Genomic DNA, 8,144 nt, shown 5'->3' on the forward strand with positions numbered 1-8,144 from the left:
GGAGCCTGGAAACCTGATTTGTCACACAACTCACGCAAGACCTGCACATTAGTCACATTGCAAGCTTGCACTTCAGGGGCAGCAGAGCCTCACGGGGCATTGCATTTTATTTTTTAGAAGTGAGGTTCTCACAAACCCTCCCCTCCACCCCCCACCCCCCCCCACCCCCGTGACTAAAGCAAATGGTGTTTCAAAAGGACGGTACAAAAACTGCACTTCCTTTGCGGCGAAGAACAGGGATAATGGAACCCCGGCAGTCACTATAAACCGGTTTTGAGATTCGTTTGTCTTTTATTTTTCTTCTCAAGACTGTTAAAGTTGATTAAGCAATGATGAAAACAAGCTACAGAGGCCTTGGTTAGAGCTAAATACAAAAGATAATCTAAAATAAAATCACACACGCACATGCACAAAGTTACTGAGGGCCTGCTAGACAGCTCAGCAGATAAAGGCACCGTTAACCCTGACAGTCTGATTTCCACATAGTGAAAAAAGAGAACTGACTCTGGCAAGTTGTTCTCTGACTGCCCTGTGCACTCTGTGGCATGCAGTCCCCACATGCAAGAAAGAAAGGAAGAAAAGGAAAGAAGGAAGGAAAGGAAGAAGAAAGGGAGGAAGGGAGGAAGAAAGGAAATGAAATTTAAGTTGCTGATGCCACATGTGTAAAGAATCATTACGCCTGAGAATTGAAGGTTAAAATTGAACTGCCCCCAAAAAATCTTAATTTCACATACAAAAAAACAAAAAAAACAACAACAAAAAACCCAAAAACTCAAAACCACCAACATTCCTTAATCCATTAGATACCTTCTCAGGAAAGTTTAGTGACCACATGGATGGATTATGATCTGGAAATATTAATCAAGTAAACCCTTTCCTCCTTGTTATTTTGGTCAGATAATTTTATCACAGAGGCAGAGATCAGAATAGAACATAAGTGAAAACATCAAAATTAATATTATTAGCATAGTCACCCTCTCAAGTGTCTTCATGGGTCTTTGCAATTAATACTTTTATGCTTTCCATCCATCCCAAAGCAATTGCTGACATATAACCTCATTCACTATAGATTAGTTTTCATTTTATAGAATTTATTTAAGTAATGTAATCAGGCCATTACACTATAGCCCATAACTAACCTAGGACTCAGCGTGTAGCCCAGGCTGACCTTGAATTCACCATATAGCTCAAGTAAACTCATCTTCCAACCTTAGTCTCTTGAATGCTAGGATTACACATAAGAGACACTACACACAGTCACCAATTTTTTTTTAATTTTATCATTTGTATTTTATTTTACATAATTTTGGGGACAGATTTTAAGGCATATTTATTTTTTTTCAATTGAAGTGAATATCTTTTTTTAATTGGATATTTTATTTACATTTCAGATGCCATCCCCTTTCCCCATTTCCCCTCCCTAGAAAACCCCTATCTCATACCCCCTTCTCCTTTTTGCTTTTATACAATTTTTTTAATGTTAACCAATGTCTTTATAAATTTGGTGATGCTCAATATCAATCAGAAGTGTAACCTAATACCCAACCTAGATATATCAACTATCTTTGACTAGCAGAGACATGGGAACATCTGCCTCCATGTCTGGCCCCCATCTCTCTTTCTCTCTCATCACCTAGCTCCTCCTCTCCTTACTCCTCCCACCTTAGCTCCTCCTACATATCACCCTTCCTGTTAAAATAAAACTTTTCTCTCAAAATACAATTAGAGCATAACTATACCAATTTATGTCAGTAAGGTGCAAGATAGACCTAATACCCAGTCCATCATTTTGATGACTAAGCAGAACCTCTGTCATCTCTCCTAAATAAAAGACTTAGTTCTGAACCTGGCTTTTTTTTCTTGGCTTTAGAGTGAATGTCAGCTGAAAACCATCCTCTCAAATCTTTTCTCTCAAAGTAAATAGCAAGGATTGGCTATGAGACTATAAGTTTTCAACCCCATCAGAAATCCAGAATGACTGAGTTAACTGAAATTATGGGAAGCACAAAGCATAGCTTCTAAAACATAGCCAATTTATAGAGACCACTGAACACCTGGACAGCCCCTATAATATAAAATGTTGGAGCATCTGATCTTCAGCCTTCTGGCCCAGGATCATCTGACAGACCTTAGTGATGCAGAATTATTAAGGGCTGATTACTCTGTCTAGGCAGATATAATCAGTCGACTATTCTACAAGTGTGTCCTTTTCTGGACAGTAATTTGTCTGTAGATGGAAAGAGACAATTCTTGCCTAGTGGCTGTCTCACCACAATTGGAATAACTCCAAAGATGCTCAATTTCTTCTTAGAATCCAAAACAGGAAGCTGTCAGGAGCAGACAGGTCTCTAATCAAAATGAACATTAATACAGAAAGGTTTGTAACATCAATTCTGTGGTTTTCTGATGTTTTGAAAACCAACTATTTATGTAAGGCAATCTGGACTGTTGTCTGTTAACTCCTCTCAGCTATTTCTAAAGGAAATATAGAAAACACCCTAACAATAAACTCAAAGCCATGAATTTGCTATAGTCCCTTAACTCACAAGCTAACCATCTCAAATCAGTTAAAAGTTAAAGAAGGACTGGGTCTAACCCTTGTATTCCTAAATGTGTTGTACAGGCACAATGCCTAAGATAGTGACAATATTCATCTCACTTTTATATTAATAAGAAGCTCGTACCAATGAAAACCTTACATTTGAAATCAAAGTATATTTTGTACCATTTAAGAAATTATAACTTCAACTTAATAACAATTATACATATTTCTACCAGTAGGTTATGGCTATGCAATAAATCCTAGCTAATCCTCCTTGTTCCACCAAAACCACTACTTTTCCCTAGAAAGACAGCCCAATATTAACCACCTCAGTCCCCAAGCCCAGGGAATAGGGGCGCTGACTCTTCATTAACTTCTTCAAGCTGATTATGGGTGTTGAGATATTAGAAGAGGGGTTGGGGGAAGAGTAAATTGATAAGCCTCTGACACTGTGTCTTCACTGCATCCAGCTGGAATTCCAGGACATCAGAGGTTCGAGCAGGTCTGCTCAGCTTGCCTGATGAGTAGATACACCAAGGCTATGTATTCTGCAATATACAATTCTCAAAACAAATTTTAGTATCAAGATGTTCGTTTGAATTCTGGAATCTAGTCTTCTGGCGGCCTGCTTCTGTCATGTCTAATCCATATAATTCTGGGAGTTTCTATGAGGGTGTGCTCCCACCATCCTCCCATTTTTGCCTTCCTGCTCTCAAATTTCCAAACATCAGGGAATCCAAACTTTCGGGCACCTAGGCCCTCCACTTCCACTGATGCCTAACCCCTTACCCCATTCCCCCCCTCCAATTACTATGAGGGTGTGCTCCACCATCCTCTCATTCCCGCCTCCCTGCTCTTGCAATTCCCCAACACTAGGGAATCCAAACTTTCAGGTACCAAGGCTGTCCACTTCCACTGATGCCTGGCAAGGCCACCCTCAACTACCTATACAGATGGAGCCATGAGTCCCCCTCCCCCTCCCCCTGCCTTTGTGTTCTCGGGCTGGAGATTTTAGAATGGTTACTCCAGCTTGTTTCTTAGGACCATTTGCTTGAAAAATTGTTTTCCAGCCTTTTACTCTAAGGTAGAGTCTGTCTTTGCACTGAGGTGGGTTTCCTGTATGCAGCAAAATGCTGGGTCCCGTTTATGTATCCAGTCCATTAGCCTATGTCTTTTAATTGGGGAACTGAGTCCATTGATGTTAAGAGATATTAAGGAACAGTGATTGTTGTCTCATGTTATTTTTCTTATTAGAGGTGAAGTTATCTTTGTGTGGCTATCTTCTTTTGGATTTGTTGGAAGAGGGTTACTTTCTTGCTCTTTCTAGGGTATAATTTCCCTCCTTGGATTGGAGCTTTCCTGCTATTATTTTTTGTAATGCTGGGTTTCTGGAAGGATATTGTGTAAATTTGGTTTTGTCATGGAATATCTTGATTTCTCCATCTATGGTAATTGAGAGTTTTGCTGGGTATAGTAGCCTGGGCTGGCATTTGTGTTCTTTTAGGGTCTGTATGACGTATGTCCAGCATCTTCTAGCTTTTATAGTATCTGGTGAGAAGTCTGGTGTAATTCTGATAGGTCTGCCTTTATATGTTACTTGGCCTTTCTCCGTTACTGCATTTAATATTTTTTTGTTTGTTTTGTGCACTTGGTGTTTTGATTATTATGTGACGGGAGGAATTTCTTTTCTGATCTAGTCTATTTGGTGTTCTATAGGCTTCTTGTATGTTTATGGGCATCTCTTTCTTTAGATTAGGGAAGTTTTCTTCTATAATTTTGTTGAAAATATTTATTGGCCCTTTAAGTTGGGAATCTTCACTCTCATCTATCCCTATTATCCTTAGGTTTGGTCTCCTCATTGTATCCTGGATTTCCTGGATATTTTGTGTTAAGAACTTTTTGCATTTGCATTTTCTTTAACAGTTGTGTTGATATTTTCTATGTTATCTTCTGCACCCGAGATTATCTCTTCTATCTCTTGTATTCTGTTGGTGATGCTTCTGTCTATGACTCCTGATTTCTTTCCTAGGTTTTCTATCTCCAGGGTAGTTTCTATTTGTGATTTCTTGATTGTTTCTACTATCATTTTTATGTCCTGGATGGTTTTGTTCAATTCCTTCACCTGTTTGGTTGTGTTCTCTTGTAATTCTTTAATGGATTTTTGTGTTTCCTCTTTAAGGTCTTCTACCTGTTTACCTGTGCTCTCCTCAAATTCTTTGAGAGTGTTATTTATGTCCTTCTTAAAGTCCTCTATCATCATCATTAGAAGTGATTTTAAATCTGAATCTTGCTTTCCTGCTGGTATGGGGAATTCAGGACTTTCTAATGTGGGAGAACTAGGTTCTAATGATGCCAAGTACCCTGGGTTACTGATGCTTATGTTCTTGTGCTTGCCTTTTGCCATCTGTATCTCCTTAGTGCTACCTGCCCTGTCCCTGACTGGAGCCTGTCTTTCCTATTATCTTCGTTGTTTCAGAACTTTGTGGGGTTGGTGTAACTACTGGGGTAAGCACTGGGGCCCAAAATCTGCTCAGTTCTCAAGCGCAGACAGGATGCTGCTCAGGTTAGAGCTCTGGGAGCCCCAGTTCCTCTGGATTCTTAGAGATTGGGGGCAGAGCTGCCACCCAAGATCTACTCAGTGCTCTGGCCCAGACTGGAAGGAACCAGTGCTCTGGGCAGAGAGCGACTTCCTGGGTCCTTGTAGGTCCCAGTTACTCCCTGTTTGGGGTGAACATTGCTGTCTGCTTACCTAAGATACTGCCCAGGCTAGAGTTCCTGGGAGCCCCACTTCCTCTGGGTTCTGTGTGATTGGGGGCAGAGCTGCTGTCTTGGATCTGCTCAGTTCCTGGGCCCAGACTGGAAGGAGCCCCAGTCACCAATGTTTAATAGACATATGCTACTCATTCATGTTTTCTCTTTGGTCTGGTTCCCTTTGTTCATTAAAGTAAGCAAGTTTATGTCGTCTTGGGTTTTCATAGTTCATTACTTATTGAGGCTGTGTCATATCCCTCTGCACAGATATGGCATTTAGCCACTCACTTGTGGATGAACTATTGGGTAATTTCTAGTTTGAGGCTGTCACTATTACTGATAATGGCAAGATCTTTTCCCTGGCTATTTTCTATTGGGTGTCTGCCATATGGTTGGGCTTCACTTTTCTCATTGTTGTCAAAGTCACTTGGGTGACTTTTTATTTTCCATTAGGCTCAACAAGGGAAATAGGCAAACTCACAATTATAAATGGATAATTCAGAATGCTCTCTGATTGACAGGAGATACAAACTAAGAATAAATACAAATACACAAGACTTGAAAACTGTTGAGCAAATGACTAGACCTGATTGTATTTATAATCTTATCTCCCCAACAACTAGAGAACACACATTGTTTACAAGTGCACATCAAAGATTCTTAAGAAAGAGTGTGCTTTTAACAATACTACAAACCTCAACAAATCTGATCAATATTTAATTCATAAGAAGTAAGTTCCCAGACTAAAATGAAATTAAACTAAAGATAATTAATAGAAAGATGAGTGAATGGGAAGTTCCCAGATACTTGGGGCCTGATTTTAAATAACTCATTTTCAGAAGAAGAGATTACACAGGGATTTAGTACATATTTTAACTGCATGAGAGTGAAACAGAACACATCTCAGTTTGTGACGTGTAGCTAATTACATGGAACAATTATCCCTCAACTGCATATACTAAAGATATGAACTGTTCTAAATTGTTGAATAAGGTCTCCCCTAAATAATCTAGTAAGAGAACAGCAAGCCCCACCTAAAGCAAGCAGGGAAATGAAATCATAAGAAGGCACAGAGGTCAGTGGCACAGGAAACAGAAGCAGTAGATTAAAATCAAGGAAACAAAAAGGCAGTGCTTTGGAAAGCTTAGTGGCATAGACCAACCTCTGCTTGTCTAACTGTGGAAGGCAAAAACACAAATCACCAAAGTTAGAGCATGGGGGTACATAAAGATCCTCCAGTCATTAAAGTTTATTTATATTCTCTCTCTCTCTCTCTCTCTCTCTCTCTCTCTCTCTCTCTCTCTCTCTCTCTCTCTCCTTATGAGAGTTTTCTTTTATTTTTGTGATTGTCCTATAATTACAACCACTTCTTCCTCCTTCCTCTCTCCAAACCCTCCCACGCAGCCTTCCTTGTTCTCTTTCAACTCTATAACCTCTTTTCATTAATTGTTTTATGCACACATGTATATGTATATCCATATATATTTGTAAATATAACCTGTTCTGTCTATATAACGTGACTTGTATGTGTGTTTTTAGTGCTGACCGTTTGGTATTAGATGGTGTGTGCTCTTCCCTGGAGAAGACTGTTTCTTCCTCCCCCAGCAACTATCAGTTGCCAATAGCTGTTCTGCTAGGGTGGGATTCTGTGCCCCTCTCAGTGCTGACGTCTGGTCTGGCTTGAGTGTTGGGAGCCGACTTTAGCAGAAAGCGGCTAGATCAACTTTGCAGCCATCTGGAACCATATACCCTGACGAAAGATTTGGTTTTCAATAGCCTACAACAGCTAAAGCACACTCTGATATCCCACATATTTTGTGTTGCTGTTTACTGCCCCCAGCTGCAAGGTGCACGTGGTAGTCACGCCTGCAAGGCATTGCAGTTCACGTGCTGTCCACGTGCTATCTACACCATACATGCTCATAAGGCGCATGTGCTATCCACGCCTGCAAGGCATTGCGGTGCACGTGCTGTCCACGCTATAGACGCCTGTAAGGCTTACATCATATCAACACCTGCAAGGCACGTGGTATCCACGCGCCTACAAGGCACGTGGCAAAAGCCTATAAATAGCTCAGAATTCCCTTCAATAAACGAGACTTGATCAGAATCTCTGTCTTGTCTCCATTCTTCGCGTCTCTTCCCCTTTATCCCCACTCTCTCTCGCTAGACCCTGACCCTCGGACCGGAACGGGCAGTACGGGCCGCAACAGTTTGGCGTCCAACATCGGGCTCCAGTAAGCGTAACAGTTTGGTGCCCAAGCGTGGGGGGTTCGCGACACTTGAGCTTGTATGGATCTTGTGCATGTAAAACTACAAAATTTTTGAGACAGGGTGGTAAATCTTCTACTTCTGAGCAGAAAAAATATGTCTTAGTTATGACAGAACTCAGAAGCCAAAATAGAAAACTCAAAGCATTTGAGTGTGGTGGAATTTAAATTACTGTCATCTGAAGATAATCCAAGAGTGAAGGCATAGGTCATAAATGGGGCACTAAACTGTGTAGGACAGCTGATTGATTATAAAAGGAAATCAAAGAACTAGGATCAAGAAAAAAAAAGGTATTTGTGTATATTTCTGTGTTAATAAAAACAGATCACCATCTTCTAGAGAAAAAGGTCAATGTACTTTGACCCCCCTCCTGGTCACCCTCTCTCCCAATCCTTCCCCATCCCGTCCTTCCTGTCTCCTCTGAGTGTGCGGAAGCCCCCTGTGTACCTTCCTACCCTGGTACTTCAAGTTTTTGCCACACTAGGCACATCCTCCCCCACTGAGGCCAGACAAGGCAGCCCAGCTAGGAGAGCATATCTCACATACAGGCAATAGCTTTAGGAATAAACCCTGTTCCAGT

Source organism: Arvicanthis niloticus, chromosome 4, assembly GCF_011762505.2.
Source record: "Arvicanthis niloticus isolate mArvNil1 chromosome 4, mArvNil1.pat.X, whole genome shotgun sequence".
Classification (NCBI taxonomy): Eukaryota; Metazoa; Chordata; class Mammalia; order Rodentia; family Muridae; genus Arvicanthis; species Arvicanthis niloticus.